Source organism: Sus scrofa, chromosome 13 (genome assembly GCF_054392235.1).
Source record: "Sus scrofa isolate SSC_HxYL_T2T_F1_AM1 chromosome 13, Sscrofa_HxYL_maternal_Yorkshire_Landrace_v2.0, whole genome shotgun sequence".
Classification (NCBI taxonomy): domain Eukaryota; kingdom Metazoa; phylum Chordata; class Mammalia; order Artiodactyla; family Suidae; genus Sus; species Sus scrofa.
Genome location: NC_139395.1, coordinates 199,691,667 through 199,716,076, shown reverse-complemented (window position 1 = coordinate 199,716,076; position 24,410 = coordinate 199,691,667). Strand labels below are relative to the sequence as shown.

The 24,410-nt window shown below is 34.5% G+C and overlaps 1 long non-coding RNA gene across 2 annotated transcripts in view; it reads right to left on the bottom strand.

Annotated features, from left to right (window-relative positions):
• Positions 1-24,410, bottom strand: part of LOC110256465 (uncharacterized) — a 291,252-nt gene that overhangs the window by 163,205 nt on the left and 103,637 nt on the right. The window contains exon 5 of one of the 2 annotated variants that reach the window (XR_014823734.1): positions 12,709-15,918. The exons of the other annotated variant lie outside the window; for it this stretch is intronic. This is a non-coding gene — a long non-coding RNA (uncharacterized LOC110256465). Of the gene's footprint in view, positions 1-12,708; positions 15,919-24,410 lie in introns of those variants that run through there. 2 annotated transcript variants of the gene reach the window in all.

Genomic DNA, 24,410 nt, shown 5'->3' with positions numbered 1-24,410 from the left:
TGCCAACACTTTGATATCAGATTTCTAGCCTCCAAAATAGGAAAAAAAAAAGTTGGTCATTTAAATCACCCATTGTGTGATACTTTGTTATGGCAGCCCTAACAAAGTAATACCATTGCTATGCTTTAAAACTCACTTGAAAATACTATCTTTTTAGTTAATCACTTACAGAAATGTCATTTTAAAAGATCAGCATTTAATCAACATTATCATTTTTACTTTCACAATGTGCTGGGTTTCCCAAACATTTGTTCCAAATGTTCATTTTCAACATTATATATCGTTCTGTACAAATATAATATATGGGAAAAGAGTTAAACTAAGAAGCTTTATTTATTTGTCTATTATAGCCAACCTACATGACAGGACTTTTTCATTTTTTTTCTGTAAATTAAACAGTTGTTGTCTTAAAGTATATTTAAAACCCATTAATTTATTTATTTCTTCTCAATAGAGAAATGGTCAATATAAACAAACAAACAGAATCTAAACATAGACTTTACATTCTCCTCAAAAATTAACTCAAAATGGATCATAGACCTAACTGTAAAATGCAAACTATAAATCTGGAAAATGACATAGAAAATGTAAATAATCTTGGGCATGGTGATCACTTTTGGTTACAACCTCAAAGTCACTATGCATGTATGAAAGAATTGGTAAGTTGGACTTTATTAAAATTAAAATTTTCTACTCTGTGACAGGCACTACAAAGAGAATGATAAGATAACCACACACTGCCAGAAAATATATTCGAAAGACATATGTAGTAAAGAACTATTATCCGAACCTGACTAGTACCTATGAAAATGCAGGTTTGATCCCTAGTCTCTCCTTAGTGGGTTAAGGATCCAGCATTGCTGTGAGCTATGGTGTAGGTTGCAGACATGGTTCGGATCTGATGTTGCTGTGGCTGTGATGTAGGCCAGCAGCTACAGCTTAATTTGACCCCTAGCCTGGGAACCTCCATATGCCACAGGTGCAGCCCTAAAAAGCAAAAAAAAAAAAAAAAGTGTAAATGTGGGTTTGTGGATTATAACAAATGTACCAATATCTGGTGCAGGATGTTGATACTGAGGGAGGCCATGTGTATGTTAAGTAGCGGAGCTCAAAACACATGGAAATTCTCTGTACATTCTGCTCAAATTTCCTGTGAATCTAAAATTTCTCTAAAAAATACAGTCTACTTTAAAGGAAGAAAATATACACATACATGTGTTTGTGTACACACAATAATTAAGGTATAGTCAAAATGCAACTTTTGTAACTTGTAGGCATTATTATGACACAGTTATTTTTCTTACACATGGTTTTATAGCTAATGACGATTTTGGTGCCTATTTTTAATAATTAAAGCAGTTATTAAAATTGATCTATTTCAGTGCATCTAATGATAAGGGAATTTATTTTATGTTTTTAAATAATCCTTGCTGTGTAAGTTATAATCAAACTCTAAGTTGTTTCTTTGATAAATTCTCTGAAGTATAGAGTAAAATAATCATCTAGTGCATGTGTCTTTCTTTAGTATCTTTTCTCCATGCTGTTCTGCTTGAGATAAAAGACAGATTCTCCTTATTTTGAAGGTACAAAGAATCTTGAAAACTCAATTTTTATAACCATGGGCTTCAGGATGCTTTCATAATAGAATTCCTATTTTCATATCATAACATTGATGGTTTTATCTTTGTGAATTAGTAATAAATACATATAAATATTGTGGATCAATACACAAATGGTTTATGTAACCTTTGAAAATTTCTATTTAGATGATAAAACTAAAGATTTAAAATATGATTATCATGTGAGTCTTAATACTAAACTGCAAATGGAAAATCCTGATATATTTAAGAAAAAAAGTATGTCTACCTTGTAAATTATCATTTTTACCAACAAACCTAATGTGAGAAAAAGAATGTATATATGTATGTGTGACTAGGTCACCTTACTGTAAGGTAGGAAATTGATGGAACACTGTAAACTGGCTATGATGGAAAAAATAAAAATCATTTTAAAAAAAGAAAAAGTACAACTTAAAACAACGTAGTAATTTTTGAAAAAGTTACACATATACTGTACTTCCTAAATGTAAGTATAATGACTGACTAAATTTCGTAGTATGCCAAAAGGTGATAGTTCTTATGTCTGTGAGGTTCCCAGCATTTTATGTCTAGAGATGGCTGAATGCACAACTATATTCCAATGGACAATGCATATATTTCTTTCCTCAATTGGAAGTCCCTACTCTAATGGAAAATTTCAATTATAAGAACAAAAGAAAATTCATCTGCAAATACTACTAAATTATTTGTTACTTTTATTTTTTTATTTTTAATTTTTAGTTACTTTTAAAAGACAGTATTTGTTTTTTAGTCTCAGGAGCATCAGTGAAAAATATTATACAATATAAGACAAATTAAATATGAGAATTTTGCTTTTATACTGCATTACCTTTCTTTATCTAATAACAGATAAACTTTGCCAAAACACTATTACCAGGGAATATTTTAATGAAATGTGATTATTCTTCTCCTCCTTCCTTGTCTCTAACGATATCAAGACTCTATATGACAGTAGCATACATTTATTTGAATGGAGTTTGTGGAAGGTTAAAGAGAACAGAGTGCAAATGAACCAGTATATCCTGATAGTGCTTGATCTCTCTTCTTGGTGCTGTGAAGCTTTAAAATAATTCAGTTTAACCTCACTGCCATTATCTAGAAACATTAAGATTATTTTACACAAAGTTGAAATGCCAGCACTGAATCATTTCCATCAGAAGAATTCGATGATGACAATCTGATGCTATAAAAACAATGCCACTCAATAACTAGTAAACAAATTGATGTTACAAACAGTAGGATTAGAACATCAGTAAAATGTACAAAGTACAGTATCAATCCTAAAAATTACAATATTCACTGATACTGCTACTTTTAAAAGACATTTTCAATTTTATTATAAACATAAATAATGAATTAGTTAAGAGAAATGGACATCTCATTACTGGCACTGAGTTGTTCCACACAGTAAAGCAAGAATTTTTCATTAGAGATTAGTCTTCAGATGGTTCCTGCTATTTACGCTTCCCCTAAAAAATGCAATATAGTATCTAGGGATTTTTGCATACTAATTTAGAAATACCTCCAGCTATATTTCCTTATCTTCTTCAGGCATTCTGTGCTATATCCAAATGGAATTTTTTTCTCTCTTAATACAGTACTTGATTTTTTGTTTGTAGTAGATAGAACCTATGATCATTCCATATATTTCTCACCTCTTGATGTTAAAATCTTTGTGTAATCCTGTTCTCTAGGGCATGTTCTAGATCTATGACTTGCTTCTGACCAATAAAATATAGCAAAGGTGATAGAATGTCACTTCTGTGATTACATGACATCATATAATACTCCTTGGCTAGCTCTCACTCTCTTGCTAGAATTTAAGAAGCAAACTGCCATGTTTGAAATGACCTGTTTAGGGAATATGCAGGGAATAGCAAAAGGCAATGATATGCTGGGGTCAGCCTCCATTGGACAGCCTGCCTGGATCCCAGCCCTGCTGTTATAGTCAATAAAACAAAATCTGTCAACAATCTCTATGAGATTGAAACTGTCTTATTCCCTAGTGGATTAAGACACAGCCAGACTGAACCCTTGATTGCAGGCCCTGAGTCTGTGAACAACGGCCCAGCTAATGTCAAGCCCAGACTCCTGAAGAAATAGGGATAGCAAATTTCTGCTCTTTCAAGTCACTAAATTTGTGTTACTTGTCATAAAACATAAAAAGCTAATATATTTCCGTACTACTTATATTCTTATTTAGTCTGATACCACTGTTTATCACTCTCCAATCTACCCAAGTAGATTATCTATCTCTCTTTCCAATCTACTGAAGTCAAAATCTAAAGTCTACATTGTTTCGCTGATGTCTTTTAATGAAAAAGAAAACTCTCTCATTCTTTGAAATATCCATGATATTTAACTTATTATTCAATAAAATTTTGATCACCTATAAAATTCCAAAGATGGTGCAAGATCCTGATAATACAATCATACTTCTTGTCTTTAAAGATCTCAAGAAGTGCTATGAGTACAGTGATAACTAACTTGCTAATAACTACATTTATGATACAACTTTATCATATATATTTTCAATTAAATATAAATATTTTAATATTATTTTAGTTCCTTAAAACAAATATTTCTTAATTTTGCATGGATCATGTTTGTTTCCATATGATTTATATCCCTAATAGGAAACACATGAAAAAAGTAATGAGCATACAATTTTCAGAGGGATCAGATTATCCATTTCTAGGGGTTTTATGTTAAGAACTGTAACTAGGAGTTCCTGTGGCTCCTCAGCAGAAACGAATCTGATTGGGAACCATGAGGTTGCAGGTTCGATCCCTGGCCTCGCTCAGTGGTTTACAGATCTGGCGTTGCTGTGAGCTGTGGTGTAGTTCACAGATGTACTTGGATCTGGCGTTGCTGAGGCTGTGGCGTAGGCTGGCGGCTACAGCTCTGATTAGACCCCTAGCCTGGGAACCTCCATATGCTGCAGGTGCGGCCCTGAAAAGACAAAAAAGGACAAAAAAAAAGAACTGTAACTATTGTAACTATTTTACAAAAAGAGTGTAAGTTATTGCTTTTCTTTCTTTTCTTTTTCTTTCTTTCTTTCTTTTTTAAGGACATACCTGTGGCATATGGAAGTTTCCAGGATAGGAGTAGAATCAAATTTGCATCTGCTGGCCTGCACTACAGCCACAGCAAGGTGGGATTCTAGCTGCATCTGCAATGCTGATTTAACTCACTGAATGAAGCCAAGGACTGAACATGCATCCTCATGTATAGTAGTTGTATTCATAACCTGCTGAGCCACAACAGGAACTCCTGATTTTCTTGCAAGTAAGATTATACCATGTGCATTAGTCTAAAGTGAAAACAAATTAAAGACTAACTTTCAATTAGATTTAGTTCATTTTTATACTCCATCAATTATATGATATAAAAGACAAACTGCTTTTTCCATATAATTATAAAAAGACAGCTTGTTTCACATGATTTTTGCAAACACATAAGAAAAACTTCAAGTATATTGTTCATTTAAGTAATACAAATGTCCACACTATATCTATCTCTTTATGTACCTGTGTATTTATTTGAGACTTGCTGCAGTATGTAAGACGTATATTTAGAAACAGGCATATATCCAAAGTTTTACTGACATATATGTATGTGTGAGTGTATGCGTGTATGTGTGTATGTTCATATATTTTATATATATAAAATATTTGAATGAAGTTGTCACAACAGGTAAGAAATGCATGCAATTTACAGATACAGAAATAAGAAAAGCAAAGCGATCCAGGTAGACAATGAGTTTAATTCTGAATATGTATACAACAAATCCAAGTATAAATAACCATATGGATTTGAATTAATTTCATGGATGCAAAATTCATGAAAGATAAAAGGCTTTAAAATTAATTTTTTATTCATAAGGATTACGTTGTAGATACCATTATGAAAGTGAAGAAGAAATGGATTGATTAATGACAGAATCTTGAAAACTATAGCATTTGTAAAGCTGCAAAAGAGAATGACATAGCAAGTGAAGGGAGAAGAGCAGAATACTGAGAAAAGAAATAAACAATTTATAGAAAGTTTTTTAAATGGCTAATAGTGTTAAAAATTCCCAGAAGTGTATAATCACATAAGGACATGAAAATCTCCCTTTTTATTTCACTACTGATATGATATTCGATATATTTACAGAACAGTTTAACAGAAGAAAAACACAAAAAACAATGTATTGAATAGTTGCTGCATCTGATGAAGTAGGGGGGCAAATATAAAATAGTCTTTCTAGGAGTTCTTGCTGTGACACAGTGGGTTAAGAATCTAACTGCAGTGGCTTGGGTCGCTGTGGATGTAAGGGTTCAATATCAGGCCTGACACAATGGGTTAAAGAACTGGCGTTTCTGTAGTTGCAGTTAGATTGCATCTGCAGCTCGGACTCAGTTCCTGCCCTGGGAAATTCTGTATGCTGTAGGTGTGGTCAAGGAAAGAAGGAAAAAAGGGAGAAATATAAACTCGTCTCTCTAGAAGTGTGCACATGAGGGAAAGAAGGGAGGTAGACAAGTTGCCAGATTGAGTACAGGGTAGCATATCTGTTTGCATGTATGTATTTTAAAAACTGATATTCCTGCATAAATTATATGACTAAAGTGAGCATACAGTGAATGGAGATCAAGGCACAAGACAAATATGAGCTGACATTTGGAGAAAGGTCCTGTTAGAAATGAGAAGGGAATGTTTCCAAGTATATGTAAGAGAGGATAAGTAATTTCTTACCATTTTTTCATTTTTTATTATAAAAGTATAGTTGATTTATAGCATTTCATCAAGTTCTGTTGTATAGCAAAGTGACCCAATCACACACATTTCCCTATGCGGTACAATAGGGTCCTATTGCCCATCCATTACAAATATAACAGTTTGAATCAAAAAAAACCCCAAATGTCCATCCATCACACTCCCTCTCCTCCTCCCACCTGAGAACCCCAAGTCTGCCCTCCTTGGCCACAATCTGTTTCTGTTTTTGTATTTTTTTAAATTTTTTTTTAGATAGGATCATCTGTTTCATATTTTAGATTCCACAAATAAGTTATGGTATTTGTATTTTTCTTTTTGGCTTACTTCACTTAGTATGAGAGTCTGAAGTTCCATTCATGTTGCCACAAATGACATTAGTTTGTCTTTATTATGGCTGAATAATATTCCATTGTATATATATGTACCACATTTTATTAATCCATTCATCTGTCAATGGACATTTAGGTTGTTTCCATGTCTTGGCTATTGTGAATACTGTTGCTATAAACAGGAGGGGTGCATGTATCTTTTTCAGTAAAAGTTTTGTCCAGGTATATGCCCAACAATAGAATTGCTAGATCATATGGTATCTCTATATTTAGTTTTCTGAGGTACCTCCAAACTGTTTTCTTATCATTAAAAAAAAATACTTTTAAGAAATAAAATTATAAAATATATTTTGTGAGAAAACACACACTTTCTGAGTTGAGAATGGGTGTATGAAATGGATATTCTTCCAGAGGGAAAGTCATAGCTGCCTTGAGATATGCATAACACCAAATATCATCTAGGTCTCTTTCATATTTTTATTTATTTGGGCATAATTCCTCTGTATTAGTCTTTTCCAGCTTTTCCTAGTAAAAACTCCCATTTATTTTATTTTATAAAATAGCAATCAGTAAGACATCAATTTCTCTGAAAATCTTTTTATCCACTACATACTTAACACTTCAGATAAAATGAATCACATTTGTTCTCCTTTTCACTTCATCATATGTATTTTTTTATTTTATATATATATATATAAAATATATATATATATATATATATATATATATATATATATTATTTTCCCACTGTACAGCAAGGGGATCAAGTTATCCTTACATGTATACATTACAATTACATTTTATTCCCCACCCTTTGTTCTGTTGCAACATGAGTATCTAGACAAAGTTCTCAATGCTACTCAGCAGGATCTCCTTGTAAACCTATTCCAAGTTGTGTCTGATAACCCCAAGCTCCCGATCCCTCCCACTCCCTCCCCCTCCCATCAGGCAGCCACAAGTCTTTTCTCCAAGTCCATGATTTTCTTTTCTGAGGAGATGTTCATTTGTGCTGGATATCAGATTCCAGTTATAAGTGATATCATATGGTATTTGTCTTTGTCTTTCTGGCTCATTTCACTCAGGATGAGATTCTCTAGTTCCATCCATGTTGCTGCAAATGGCATTATGTCGTTCTTTTTTATGGCTGAGTAGTATTCCATTGTGTATATATACCACCTCTTCCGAATCCAATCATCTGTCGACGGACATTTGGGTTGTTTCTATGTCCTGGCTATTGTGAATAGTGCTGCAATGAACATGCAGGTGCATGTGTCTCTTTTAAGTAGAGTATTGTCTGGATATATGCCCAAGAGTGGGATTGCGGGGTCATATGGAAGTTCTATGTATAGATTTCTAAGGTATCTCCAAACTGTTCTCCATAGTGGCTGTACCAGTTTACATTCCCACCAGCAGTGCAGGAGGGTTCCCTTTTCTCCACAGCCCCTCCAGCACTTGTTATTTGTGGATTTATTAATGATGGCCATTCTGACTGGTGTGAGGTGATATCTCATGGTAGTTTTGATTTGCATTTCTCTTATAATCAGCGATGTTGAGCATTTTTTCATGTGTTTGTTGGCCATCTGTATGTCTTCTTTGGAGAAATGTCTATTCAGGTCTTTTGCCCATTTTTCCACTGATTGATTGGCTTTTTTGCTATTGGGTTGTATAAGTTGTTTATATATTCTAGAGATTAAGCCCTTGTCCATCGCATCATTTGAAACTATTTTCTCCCATTCCGAAAGTTGTCTTTTTGTTTTCTATTGGGTTTCCTTTGCTGTGCAAAAGCTTTTCAGTTTGATGAGGTCCCATGGGTTTATTTTTGCTCTAATTCCTATTGCTTTGGGAGACTGACCTGAGAAAATATTCATGATGTGGATGTCAGAGAGTGTTTTGCCTATGTTTTCTTCTAGGAGTTTGATGGTGTCCTGTCGTATATTTAAGTCTTTCAGCCATTTGGAGTTTATTTTGGTGCATGGTGTGAGGGTGTGTTCTAGTCTCATTGCTTTGCATGCAGCTGTCCAGGTTTCCCAGCAATGCTTGCTGAATAGACTTTCTTTTTCCCATTTTATGTTCTTGCCTCCCTTGTCAAAGATTAATTTACCATAGGTGTCTGGGTTTATTTCTGGGTTCTCTATTCTGTTCCATTGGTCTGTCTGTCTGTTTTGATACTAGTACCACACTGTTTTGATGACTGTGGCTTTGTAGTATTTCTTGAAGTCTGGGAGAGTTATGCCTCCTGCTTGGTTTTTGTTTCTCAGGATTGCTTTGGCGATTCTGGGTCTTTTGTGGTTCCATATAAATTTTTGGATTGTTTCTTGTAGTTCTGTGAAAAACGTCATGGGTAATTTGATAGGGATTGCATTGAATCTGTAGATTGCTTTGGGTAGTATGGCCATTTTTACAATATTGATTTTTCTAATCCAGGAACATGGAATATCGTTCCATTTCTTTACATCTTCTTTGATTTCTTTGATTAAAGTTTTATAGTTCTCGGCATATAGGTCCTTTACCTCCTTGGTCAGGTGTATTCCAAGGTATTTGATTTTGTGAGGTGTAATTTTAAAAGGTATCGTATTTTTGTATTCCTTTTCTAATGTTTCATTGCTGGTATACAGAAATGCGACTGACTTCTGAATGTTAATCTTATATCCTGGTACTTTGCTGAATTTATTAATCAGTTCAAGTAGTTTTTGGGTTGAGTCCTTCTGGTTTTCTATGTATAGTATCATGTCATCTGCATACAGTGGCAGTTTGATCTCTTCTCTTCCTATATGGATGCCTTTTATTTCTTTTGTTTGTCTACTTGCTGTGGCTAGGACTTCCAAAACTATGTTGAAGAGCAGTGGTGAGAGTGGGCCATCATATGTATTTACCAAAGTATACATATATTTTGGTAAATTTAACTATGTTCTGAACTAATTAAGAAATAAAGCACAAAAACCAACCAAGAAAAACAACTCATTGATACCCCGATACCTTTCAGCTTAAGCTAAAAAAAAAATAGTCTAAGGTATTAACTTTATTGTTGATAAATATTATCTAATTTGTTTATGTAATTTATTATAAGAGACTTTTTTTTTCCCCTAGGAAAGATAACGCTGAACCTGGGTGGACTTCAACCTCTCCACTTTTCAATTCCTAACCCCTCAGAGGCAGACAGAGGTAGAATTTTCCTAAAAGGATCAGCAGAATGTATTTTCTTTTTTTCAAATAGCTTGCTCTCAAGAACAAGAATATTTTGAAGTTGTCTTGTGGCTCAGCATATTAAGGATCCAGCCTTGTCACTGCAGCGCTTGGGTGCACTGTTCAATTCCTGACCCAGGAACCTCCACATGCTGAGGGCATGGCCAAAAAGAAAAAAATAGAATAAACACATTTTAAGAATGTTAGCTTCCTACACTCTACACAGCCAAAACTTACTACTGGCTTTACAAACTTTCATCTGGCTTTCAAGTCACTGCTGAACTCCATGACCTAGGAAGCAGGTTCCTCCCTATAGTAAACCAAGATCAAGATCCACACTATGCTAAAACTTAGTCACCCCTCTACATGATAAAAATCAAAAACAGGCCAAAGGATTCTCTAAGAACAATCAAGGTTAAAATGCCTTGCCCCTTCATAAATCTTGTAGCATAAGAGTATGATGTTAAGTAATGCTCTAGCAGACCTGTTTTAAAAATATATTAATAGTGTTTCAGGTAGGAGAAATATGGCCACAGAGGAAAACATGGAAAGCTAGAAATAAATGAAGAGCAACAGAGATGGCAACTGTACAGTTAAATTAATATTCACTTAAGATTAAAACAAAGTTATATTTTATAGAGGAATAGAATTCATTAAAGCAATCACATAAATGTTGTGGGGGTAAAGTGTTTTAAGGTCATAATATTATCTGAAAAATGGTAATATTTCTCAATTGAAGGCCTAATATGCCAATAATCCATATTGCTAGGGTAACACTCAAAAATTAATTAAAGAGTGTATATTTGTAAATAGATAATACACAGAATTTTTAAAATCTTGATTAATCCCAAAGGAGCTAATATAGGAGAGAAGGAAGCTAAGAATTTGAGACAATGAAAATAAAATATAAAACGGTAGACCGAAATTCAAGTATAAGAAAGATAATAATGTATTTCAATGAATTAACTATTTGAATTAAAATATAAAACTTGTCTGCCCCACTTGTATGCTCAATTAAACCAGAAAACAGACTAATAAATTTTCTGTTGTTTCATATACATCTTTTCCTCCTAATTTTCTTTCTTTCTTTTTATTTATTTATTTATTTATTTACTTATTTATTTACAGCATGTGGACCAAGTTACACATACATGTATACATACTTTTTCCTCCCATTGTTGTGTTGCAATGTAAGTATCTTGACATAGTTCTCAATGATACACAGCAGGATCTCATTGCTAATCCATTCCAAGATAAATAGTTTGCATCCATTAACCCCAAGCTCCTGATCCCTCCCACTCCCTCCCTCTCCCCCCAGGCAGCCACAAGTCTATTCTGCAAGTCCATGATTTTCTTTTCTGTGGAAAGATTCATCATTTATGCCATATATTAGATTCCAGTTATAAGTGATACAATACGGTATTGGTCTTTCTCTTTCTGAAATACTTCACTCAGTACAAGAGTCTCTAGTTCCATCCATGCTGCTGCAAATGGAATTATATTGTTTTTTATGGCTGAATAGTATTCCATTGTGTATATATACCACATCTTCCTAATTCAATCCTCTGTCAATGGACATTTGGGTTGTTTCCATGTCCTGGCTATTGTGAATCATGCTGGGTGAACATGTGGGTGCATGTGTCTTTTTTAAGGAAAGTTGTTTTGGGATATATGCCCAAGAGTGGGATTGCTGGGTCATACGGCAGTTCTACGCATAGCTTTCTAAGGTCCCTCCATACTGTTCTCCATAGTGGTTGTTCCAGCTCACATTCCCACCAACAGTGCAGGAGGGTTCCCTTTTCTCCACACCCCCTCCAGCATTTGCTATTTGTGGACTTATTAATGATGGTCATTCTGACTGGTGTGATGTGGTATCTCATGGTAGTTTTGATTTGCATTTCTCTAATAATCAGGGATGTTGAGCATTTATTCATGTGCTTGTTGGCCATGTGTCTATCTTCCTTGGAGAATGGTCTATTCAGGTCTTTTGCCCATTTTTCCTTTGGCTGGTTGGCTTTTTTGCTGTTGAGTTGTATAAGTTGCTTGTATATCCTAGAGATTAAGCACTTGTCCATTGCATCATTTGACACTATTTTCTCCCATTCTGTAAGTTGTCTTTTAATTTTCTTTTTGGTTTCCTTTGCTGTGCAAAAGCTTGTCAGTTTGATTAGGTCCCATTGGTTTATTTTTGTTCTTATTTCTGTTTAATCTTTTCTCTATGGAGATTTCCTATCATATGATGATGAGATTGATGGGAACTGTCGAAAGACATATATATGATATATTTTTAATACTAAGCTATATGAACATCCAAAGATTTTGACTCAAAGTAGACTTTAGGTAATCAGAATTTGATTGTTCCATGATATACAGATTTAATCATTCTGGTCATAAAAATTCCATTTTCAAAATAAAAATGCCCACACATGATATTCTAGCCAAGGCTATTCTCCTAGTTACCCCAAACTTGAGAGCCTGGCCACATGTTACTTACTCATCACACACAAGTAATGGGCACAAAGTTACCATAATACATTTCTGAGAGTCTCTATGAGCCTGGTAGAATCAAAGATCAGTGTGTTCATTAGGCCATCCTTAACAAAACCAGATTTGACCCCTGAATATGATTTATTTCATCAAGTTTCTCTATCTTCAAGTTCCACATTCAAGTCAAGCATTGTATTTTAGTTAGCAGTTAATCCTACATATCATTTAGTATACTTATATATGGTAGATATACAACAAAAATACTTACTGAATTGATTAATTATTAAATATTCTTCCCTAAAAACAGAATTTTTCCAGGCATCCGAGAGAGATTTTTGTTTCAATTAATTATTTCTGTATGTTTATTAATGATAAAATGATTAGTAAAAAATAACAAAATATTCAATGCATCTTGAACAAAAATAATCTTTTAATTATAATATGTTTTTCTCTCACAAATGAAGTGACTATGAAATATTTTATAAGCCACTGGAAAAAAAATCCCCATTCATTCTTGTTCCAGGTTTTTAATTAGTTCTGCCACTTTTGTTTTCTTCAGTTAATTTAACTCTCAACATATTGCAGCAATTATTGCTGCCTACTCAAGCACATTTGTAAAATTGCTACATATTATGAATATTCATACTGATACATAAAAGTTAAAGTAAAATTGGCCAGTAAAGGACTTGTACAAGAAAATTTACCATCAGACTGATATCTCATACATAAAATATAATGACCAATTATCTCACACATACATACACACACACATACAAATACACAATTTGTGTATGCACAGAAATAACTAAAATTATGAATATGAACATGTAAACATTAGCACTGCCATTCAAAGAGTTTTAAGAAAATGTAATTTAGTTAATGCCATGACATTAACACAAAATAAATATCATCCTCTTAGAAAGCTACATTTTTTATTGAATAATAGAATGCAAAGCAGAGTAAATTAAGAAAAAATTCAGACAAATAAAAACATCTAAACAAAACAACTTGAAATGTGAGTCAGGTATTTTGAAGATCCTACTGAATATTCTAAATAGTATTATTAAGATAAAGCTCAATTAGGAGTCCCCACTGTGGCTCAGCAGTAACAAACCCAACTGGTATCCAGGAAGATTCAGGTTCTATCCCCAACCTCGCTCAGTGGGCTAATGATCCGGCATTGCTGTGAACTGTGGTGTAGGTCCAACATGAACTCGATACTGGAAACTTCCATATGCCACAGGTACGGCCCTAAAAATTGAAAAAAAAAAAAAGAATTTCCCAAAAAGATCAATTAAATCTATTTTACCAAAAAACTTATTGATAGAAGAATCTTAACATCTAGTAAATAAAATCAAATATACACTCATTTTTGAAAAGCTAATTTCTAAAATAAATAAATAAATAAATAAATGGCTGGGAATGTAAAAGAATTTGATCCATGTAAGAATTCATTAGGACAATTAAGAGCAATTTATTTTAGTGTTAAACTACATAATACATGGTATGAAGTTTTAGAAAAGAAAGTTTGAGAGTAAAATATAGAGTCATGTATTGTATATAAGGATGTTATATTTGTTTTTTTGTTTCCTGCACAATAAGCATTAAAAAGTGGATATCCTCAGAAAACACTGAGGAAATAAACTATCAAATCTGTGTTGAGCACATTTGTGAGAGAAACAGGATTCAGAAAAACCTGAAGAAAGGCATACAAATATGGCAAAATTAATAACTGTTCAAAATAATAAATGGCAAATTACTATCAGTAGGAAATTGCCAGGCAGAAAATGACATTGGAGATTGAAAAGAATAATTATGAGTTGGTAACTCCAAAATTGGATATTAGGATCACCACTAATATTTTTAACTGAATAGGAAATTGGGAATTAAGAGCAGTTTTTAGTAGGAAAAGAAATTATCACTTTGCTAGCCTCACTGAAATCACTGTAGATCAAAATGTACAATATTGAGAATGAACCCTGACTTTGGGAAATATGGTCTTTGGGGGTGACTATGTTGTGTCAATATAGGATTAATCTTTGGTAAAAAATATACCATTCTGGTGAGTGAGCTGATAACAAGGGAAGCTATGCATGTGTGCAGGGAGGAAGCACATGGTAAAGCTCTCTATCTCCTTCTCAATTTCATAGTAAACCTAAAGCTGCTTTTCAAAAAATAAGGTCTTAAGAATTAATTAAAAGTTTTAAAGGTATATACTAAACCATTATGAGAGATTATTTCTCAGTAGAGAAGTGGAAGTGGGGGCTCTAAGAGCACATTTTAAATGGGAAGAAACAAAACTAAGAACAATGATTCTGTTTTTCTATTTAAATTTACCTATGACTTATGTTACACAAATTACACAAATACAAAAATATTTTAAAATTTCCTAAAGCATTGTACTGTTACATATAATATAATAGTTAAGCACACAGTTTTAGACTCAGACTAAATGAGCATAAATTCAAGTTTCAACTGTTTTAGCCTTGTTTCTGTAGGCATGCAGTTAGCATCTCTAAATCTTTGTTTTCTCAAGTATAAAATAAAGATAATAATCACATTTTTCTAATAGCGGTAACCTGGATATTAAATGAGTAAATCATGGAAAGAGTCTCAAAAATGTTAGCTGTTTTTATTTATAATGTATAAATTTTTGCATAAATAAGCATTCAAGATATTAGCACTATTGTTCTAAGTACAATTCTTAATGTTTAAGCCTATCATCTCTTAAAGAAAAAAAATCTGACCAAGTAGGTATCTGCTATTGGTGTTATTTTATTATGTATCTGTAACTGCAGGAATGGAGAGAGATGAAATTAACTTCCTCACATCATACACTCAGTGAGACAGGGGTGAGAATTTGATGCCTTGCCTGTGTTGTAACCAATACATACACAGCCATATATGTATACAAGTATACATAAATTTTCACTGTCCTGCCTCAAATTATCTTTGGCTTTTTCTTATATGTTCTCCCTTTATATACTACAAGTTAAATATCACCCATATGGCTAAACAAAATTACAACAGCCTTCTTAATTATTCATAATACTCATCATAAACTGTACATTTCTTATATTATCCTTATTTATTGTCTGATTCTTTAACTTGCCCACCTAAAAATATCTTTATTAAAAAAAGGAGGAAGACTCTCTTCCTACTACGTGTGCATGAATCTGGCAGAGAGGATATTTGGTATATTTTGTCCCATGAATAAATATAAGTATACAAAGGTCAAGTGAAATTATTCATTCAGTAGACTGCATGATTGTCTTCACTCATTTACCTACCTGTCCTGTGTCCACTCTTTTTGCCATAAGATTAGTAGACTCTCCTATGAGAACAGTAATTCAACTTGGTATGCAGCTTGTGACTTGATTGGGCCATTAAAATGAAATGAGCCTGACAGTGTGCCAGCTTAGTTCTTAAGAGATCTTGTAATTTTTTTGCTTTCAAGTAAAAAGTGCCTGCCATCACCTTAAATCTTTTTAAGGACGTACATTTAAATCCCAGGTAGACTTCAGGGTTTTTGGCCGGAGCACCTGGAAATATGGGGTTACAAATAACTGAGTTAAGAAAGCCTGTCAGAGAGCAGGTTTTGGGGAGGAGTTCTGGAGTTCCAGTTTGCAGATGTTATCATTGATACCTCTATCATAGATCCAAACGGAAATGAGGGGAAGGTGGTAGGATATATATATGAGTTTGAAGTATTTGAGAAAGATTCTATCACCATGAGTTTTAAACTTTGTCTGCTAATAGTTTTCCTCTTGTTTATTATCTTCTAAAACTCAACTTAACTACAGACTACTAGCCATAACAGAACATGATAATTATAACTATTATAAAGTTATATTCCACATGACATTGCTATTAGAGATGAAGCAAGATTTTAGTTTAGGTCTTTTCATTTCAGTTTTATGTTTTCTCTAAATCTCCAGGAATTTGGGTGATGTGGATTGCTGATGGATGTTGGTGCTGTTGTGTTATTGATTTGTTGTTCATATTTTTCCCACAAAGGGGAGTGCCCAAAAGTCTCGGAATACATTTATCCCCCTAGGATGCTTTGACAATCGCCACAGCACAGCTTCCCTATGTTACCTAAACTGGTGGCATCCAAGTTATCTCACTGGCTTCTCGAACTTTACTCCCCCTAAATTTATTGCTCATGATAATTTTTTTTTTAATGAGGATACAGACATATTTCCAAACCTGAGTTAATAGACATGGGTAAAGTGAATCAGTCAACAAGGGTTTCTAGTCTCATTTTTTGTAGCCAAAAAATTCGAAATTCTCCTCTGTCGTGGCTCTGCAGAAATGAATCGGACTAGTATCCATGAGGACACAGGTTCAATCTCTGGCCTTGTGCAGAGGGTTAATGGTCCGGTACTGCTGTGGGCTGTGGTGTAGGTCGCAGACATGGCTCGGACCCCACGCTGCTGTGAATGTGGTGTAGGCTAGCAGCTGTAGCTCCGATTTGACCCCTGGCCTGGGAACTTCCATATATCATGGGTGAGGCCCTAAAAATAACAACAAAAATTCTCCTTCCCACTTTCTCATTTACAAACAACTGTAAATAATGATCAATCTCATCTGAAACTAGGACCCAATACTTGGAAACTGGGATTTCTTTACTCTATGTACTGAGGCCCTCAATATTGGGTATAGTTATAGCTGAAAGTATATTGAAGGGTGGAGGCAGAATTACGTACAAGAATAAGAAAGTAGAGTTAATCACCCACCTGCCAGGATTGTTGGGAGTTTAAAAGGAGGGGAGATACACTGTTGGTAGAAAAGTAAAATGGTAGAGCTGCTATAGAAGACAGTGTGGATATTCCTCAAAAACTAAAATACAATTAGCATATGATCCAGAAATCTCAGTTTGGGGAATTTATCCAAAATAATTGAAATCAGAATCTCCAAGAGATAGACACAATTCCATATTCATTATACCATTTATTCATGTTAGCCAAGATATAGAAGCAACCTAAATGTTCATCAATGAACAAATGGATAAAGTGTGGAATGTTCATATACATACAATGGAATATTATACAGTCTTAAGAAAGAAATCCTGTCATACACAACAAGTATAGACCAAGTTGGACCGAAGGACACTACTGTAAGCAAAATCAGCCATTCATAGATGGACAAATACTGCATGAATCTACTTATACAAAGATCCAAAATAATCTAACTTATAGAATCAGAGAGTAGAATGGTGGTTGCCAGAGGCTGGAGGGATAAAGAAACGGGGGGTTGAGTTGATGTTCAGTTGTACACTGATGTTCAATTGATGTTCAATTGTTTCAATTGTGCAAGAAGAATAAGATTTAGAAATCTGCTGTACAAACATTTTGCTATTGTTAACAGTACTGTCCTGTGCAATTAAAAATTATTATGAAGGTGGGTATCACGTTAATTGTTCTTACCACAATGAATATAACAGGAGAATGTTTATGGAAATTGACAAGCATATTGTTTGTAATTATAGCTCCTTTTATTCCTTTATTTCTTATGGACTTAGTTACTACCATCTCTTCAATTTGGAATAGAGAAAACGGCGCCCTTGCTATTTTGATCGAGAAAATGGTGCCCTTCAACCCTACCTTGAAAACCACTGGGTTTAATCCCAACTGAATAATGAGTGGTATGTTACAACAAAATTTGCTATCTTTGAAAGGGAAAGGAAATAACATAAGTTCTTATGGCAACAGAGCTTAAGATGCTTCACATATGATTTGTTCATATGATAGTGGTTAAAAAGTATTTTAATAAATTCCTATATCATTGTAAATGAAGGAATAATTAATTTAGCCCTTTATTTGACTCTTCCCATCCAAGGAATGTATTTACCTTTAGTTTCACTGTAAACATATTGGTGATCTTGAGGGTAGAAGAGGCTATGTTTCTGGAAGATCCTTTATTTTAGCCTGCACTTTCTTTGGACTCAAAAAAGCATAGCTTCAGGCAATAAACTTATACTTTGACCTTTGATGAAAACTCAGTCAAAGCCCAAACATAATAAAAAAAGGAAAAATCATAATAGAAGAAATAATAGCCTTAGGCACAGTTATGGAGTCCCTAGAGACTCCATAGTACCTATAAACACCTGAGAGGGCTATAGATGACTTTGTGTCCATGTTTAGTGACACTTGAAAATTGTCATCAATTGAACACCTAATAATAGAAGGATGATTGTGTTGGTTTCTACCACAAAAGATTTTTTAAACTAAAGCCCCTCTCTTTCTTTTCCCTTTAATGGAATGTTGTAGACAGGACGCTCTTTTCTCCTATCGTGCCAATCTCCATCTTTGTTGAACTATTTTCAGTATATATTGAACTGTGAAAACACCATGTCAAGGAAAATGCATTTAAAATTTTAAAAACAATAAAGTAAAACCATTGTTGAGCCATATTTAAAGTTTCTAACATTTTTTAAAAGGATACCCAAAAATGATGTCTTAAAATTTCAGAAATGTCCTTGTTGGGAAAGGAATATATGTTTATAGACAGTGCTCGTTTATTTATTCATGAAGTGCTCTACTTGTGCTTACACACTTGACTCAGATCTTTTCTGTGATTAAAAAAAAAATCCAGTTATGTCTGGAAGAAATAACTTCTATAAAACAGATTATTCATCAAGTTTAGCTCTAGATTTTTTTCACTGACTTTTACAGTAGAATGTATTTCTGGGTATTTTCATTTATAGACAAGCACTTTTTACATTTTGATTTTAGAAGAAAATAGATGTTTGTGATATGAGATATTTGTATGTCCTTACTTGAATACCTGTATGTTTATAATACACATATGAGCTGTGAGCTTATAAACACATGTATTAAATACTACAATTTTAATATCTTTGATACAAGATATTAGAGATATTTAGAGATTTTTAGTAGATGTAAACCATGAAAATATTATTAAAGTAAATACATTTAAGTTAAAATATCTTGACATACATATTTAGTAGGGAAATTATATACATATAAATAACATTTATATACCTATTAGGCATATCTGTGATATATCTTACTTATCCACTGAAAGTTTATTTTGTACTATTATTGTGATACTAAGAATTGTTTGAGTAGTGGCTCCTTACCTTTATTTACTTAATATCATTCCTGGAAGCCCCATCTGGGGTACTTCCATTTATTTTCAGCACATAGCCTGCTCTAGGGGCATTGACAACATATCCCCACAGTATTAAATCTATGTGTATGTGCAAATTCCAGAGACTAGCACTGGATACGTGCTCCATTACCTGCTCTCTACCCCACTGCTGTCTTCAGTCAAATTCATGCGCACTGACCAAGTTTTATTTAAATTTTGCTAATCAACTTACTTATTTTCCTCCAAGCATGTTGTGTTTCATTGTTCAGGTTTTTTTTAAAATCAATTGAATAAAAAATTGGATATCTGTTGTTATAATCCTGTCCTAAGTGTAGGAACTTTTATAAAAATAAATATACTGTATACTCTCTAAAAAAATCTGGAAAAAATTGACATATATGTTAGAGATTATATAGTGTCCATATCTTTGGGCATTTCAGTAATTTATAGGAGATGTGGTAGTGAGAGACTGTTCTAAAGATATCAAATTCAGAACTTCCTCAAAGATGGTGGAATAGAAGGACTGGAGCTCAACTTCTCTCCTAAAATCAACAAAATTCACAACTAAAGGCTGAGCAATCTCCACCCAAATGGACATAAAACCTTAAAAAAGATATCCTACTCCATAAGACAAAGAGAGGCTACATCGAGAGGCATGAGGGGTGATTATGTGATATAAGCAACCCTAATACCTCCTGTGTAGGAAGTCCCACAGACTGGAAACTGGTTCACAGAGACTCACCTACAGGAGTGAGAGTTCTGAGCCCCACATCAAACTCCCACCTGTGGGGATCTGGCACTGGGAGAAAGAGCCCCTGGGGCATCTGGCATAGAAGGCCAGTGGGGCTTGAGCACAGGAGATCCACAGGACTGGGGGAAATGGAGACCCCATTCTTAAAAGGTGCACACAGACTTTCACGTGCACTGGGTCCCAGGGCAGAGTGAGGTCTCCACAGGAATCTGGGTCAAACCTGAATGTAGTTCTTGGAGGACATCCTGGGAAAACAAGGGTGAATGTGGCTTGTTGTGAGGGAAGGACACTGAAAGCAAAGCTCTCAGGAATATTCAGCAGCTGCCTTTCTCTGGAGGTGGCCATTTTGGGAAAATCTGGCCCCACCTGTCAGTCAGTGCTGAGAAGCCCCAGGGCAAACAACAACCCAGGTGGGATCACAGCCACACCCCTCACTAAACAGGCTACCTAAAGACCTCTCAGGCACACAGCTACCTCTAATCCCATCCAAAGACTAAGCCCCACCCACCAGAGGGATTAGAATCAGCTCCACCTACCAGTGGGCAGGCATCAGCCTCTCCCATCAGGAAGCCTACAGCAAGCCCCCATACTGACCTTCAGCCACAAGGGGGGCAGATGGCAGAAGTAAGAGAGGCTACAACTCTATTGTCTGTGAAAAGGTCACCACACCAAAAACCTATCAAAATGAAAAGACAGAGAACTATAACTCAGATGAGGAAGAAAGAAAAAACCCCAGAAAATCAGCTAAACGAGGAGGAGAATCTCAGCCTCCAGGAAAAAGACTTTAGATGGTTGATGCTGAAGATGATGCAAGACATTTGAAATAAACTGGAGGCAAAGATGGATAACTTACGGGAAACACTGACCAAAGAGATCCAAGATATAAAACTTAAACAAGAAGAGATGCAAAATACAACAACTGAAATAAAAAATTCACTAGAAGCAGCTAACAGCAGAATACAGGAGGCAGAAGAACGCATAAGCAAGGTGGAGGACAGATTAGTGGAAATTACGGATGCAGAACAGCAAAGAGAAAAAAGACTGAAAACAAATGAAGAGAGTCTCAGAGAACTCTGGGACAACATTAAACGCACCAACATCTGTATTATAGGGGTGCCAGAAGGAGAAGAGAGAGAGAAGGGGACAGAAAAAATATTCCAAGAGGTAACAGCAGAAAACTTCCCTAACATGGGAAAGAGATCACTCCCTCAAGTCCAGGAAGCACAACGAGTACCATATAAAATAAACCTAAGGAGGAACACACCGAGACACATATTAATCAAACTAACCAAAATTAAAGACAAAGAGAAAATCTTGAAAGCAGCTAGGGAAAAGAAACAAGTAACATGCAAGGGAACCCCAATAAGGTTATTGGCAGATTTTTCAGCAGAAACTCTGCAGGCCAGAAGGGAGTGGCATGATATACTTAATGTGGTAAAAGGAAAAAGCCTCCAAGATTACTTTACCCAGCAAGGCTCTCATTCAGATTTGAAGGAGAAATCAAAACCTTCACAGATAAGAAAAGTTGAGAGAATTCAGCAACACTAAACCAGCCTTACAACAAATACTAAAGGAACTTCTCTAGGCAGAAAAGAAAAGACAGCAACAAGAAACAAAAATACCACAAATGACAAGGCTCACCAGTAAAGGCATATATACAGTAAAGATACGAAATCCTCCATGCACAATTATACCACCAAAATCAGAAATTGTGAGAAGAGAAGGGTAGAAATGAAGGACACTGGAGATGCACTTGCAATTAAGAGACCAAAAAACTTAAAACATTCTCTTATATATATTGACTCTTATATCAAAATGTCAGAGTAACTGCAAACCAAAAATCTACAATTGATACACAAACAAATAAGAAAAATCAACTCAAATACAACCAACACTAAAGATAGTTATCAAACAGGAAGAGGAGAGAACAGGAAAAAAAGGGAAGAAAAAAGACCAAAAAAAAACCAAATCAAAGCAATTAATAAAATGGCAATAAGAACATACATATCATTAATTACCTTAAATGTGAATGGACTAAATTCCCCAACCAAAAGACATAGACTGGCTGAATGGATACAAAAAAAAGATCCATATACAGGCTGTCTTCAAGAGACCCACTTCACTTCTAGGGACACATTCAAATTGAAAGTGAAAGGATGGAAGAAAATATTTCATGCAAACGAGGATCAAAAGAAAGCTGGAGTAGCAATACTCCTATCAGACAAAATAGACTTTAAAATGAAGAATGTTTTAAGGGATAAGGAAGTACATTACATAATGATCAAAGGATCAATTCAAGAAGAAGACATAACAATTTTAAATATCTATGCACCCAACATAGGTTCACCACAGTACATAAGGCAACTGCTAACAACCTTAAAAGGAGAAAATGACAATAACATAATAATAGTGGGGGACTTTAACACCCCACTTACAGCAATGGACAGAACATCCAAACAGAAAATCAATGAGGAAACACAGGCCCTGATTGAAGCATTAAACCAGATGGGCTTAATATATATTTATAGGACATTCCATCCAAAAGCAACAGAATACACATTCTTCTCAAGTGCACATGGAACATTCACTAAGATTGATCATATCCTGGGCCACAAATCCAACCTCAGTAACTTTAAGAAAATTGAAATTGTATCCAGCATCTTTTCCAACCACAATGCTACACGGCTGGAAATCAACAACAAGAAAAACACTGCAAAAAACACAAACACGTGGAGACTCAACAACATGCTACTAAACAACCAATGGGTAACTGAAGAAATCAAAGAAGAAATTAAAAAATACCTAGAAAAAATGTCAACAAAGATACAACACTCCAAAGTCTATGGGATGCAGCAAAAGCTGTTATAAGAGGAAAGTTTATAGCAATACAAGCCCACTTCAGGAAAAAAGAAAAAGCTCAAATAAACAAGCTAACTTTCCATCTAAAGCAGCTAGAGAGAGAAAAGACCTAAAGTTAGTAGAAGGAAAGAAATCATAAAAATCAAAGAAGAAATCAATGAAATAGAAATGAAGAAAACCATAAAAAAGATCAATGAAACAAAGAAAAAACGGGTTCTGTGAAAAGATCGCAAAAAAATTGAGAAACCCTTAGCCAGACTTATCAAGCAAAAAATAGAGAGAACTTGAAATAATAAAAGTAGAAATGAAAAAGGAGAAGTAACAGACATCACAGAAATACAAAGGATCATAAGAGACTATTATATGCAACTATATGCCAATAACATGGAATACCTAGAAGAAATTGACAAATTCTTAGAATAGTACAATCTTCCAAGACTAAACCAAGATGAAATAGAAAAGATGAATGGACCCATCACAAGAACTGAAATTGAAACTGTGATTAAAAAACTTCCAACATACAAAAGTCCAGGACCAGATGACTTCACAGGCAAATTCTATCAAACATTTAGAGAAGAGCTAACACCTACCCTTCTGAAACTATTTCAAAAAATTGCAGAAGAAGGGATACTCCCAAACTCATTCTATGAAGCCACCATCACCCTGATACCAAAATCAGACAAAGACTCCACAAAAAAAGAAAACCATAGGCCAATTTCACTGATGAACATCGATGTAAAAATCCTCAACAAAATACTAGCAAACCACATCCAACAATACATTAAAAGGATTGTACATCATGATCAAGTGGGATTTATCCCAGGGATGCAAGGGTTCTTCAGTATCCGCAAATCCATCAGTGTGGTACACCACATTAACAAACTGAAAAATAAAAACCATATGATCCTCTCAATAGACACAGAAGAAGCCTTTGACTAAATCCAACACCCATTTCTGATAAAAACCCTTCAGAAAGTGGGCTTAGAGGGAACCTACCTCAAAATAACCAAGGCCATATATGACAAACCCACAGCAAACATCAGTCTCAATGGTGAAAAGCTGGATACAAAATTAATACACAGAAATCGACGGCCTATCTATACACTGACAATGAAAGATCAGAAAGAGAAATTAGGGAAGCACTATGGTTTACCATCATATCCAGAAGAATAAAATACCTAGGAGTAGACTTACCTAAAGAGTCAAAAGACCTGTACTCTGAAAACTATAAGACACTAATGAAAGAAATCATAGATGACACAAATAGATGGAAAGACATACAAGGCTCTTGGATTGGAAGAGTCAATA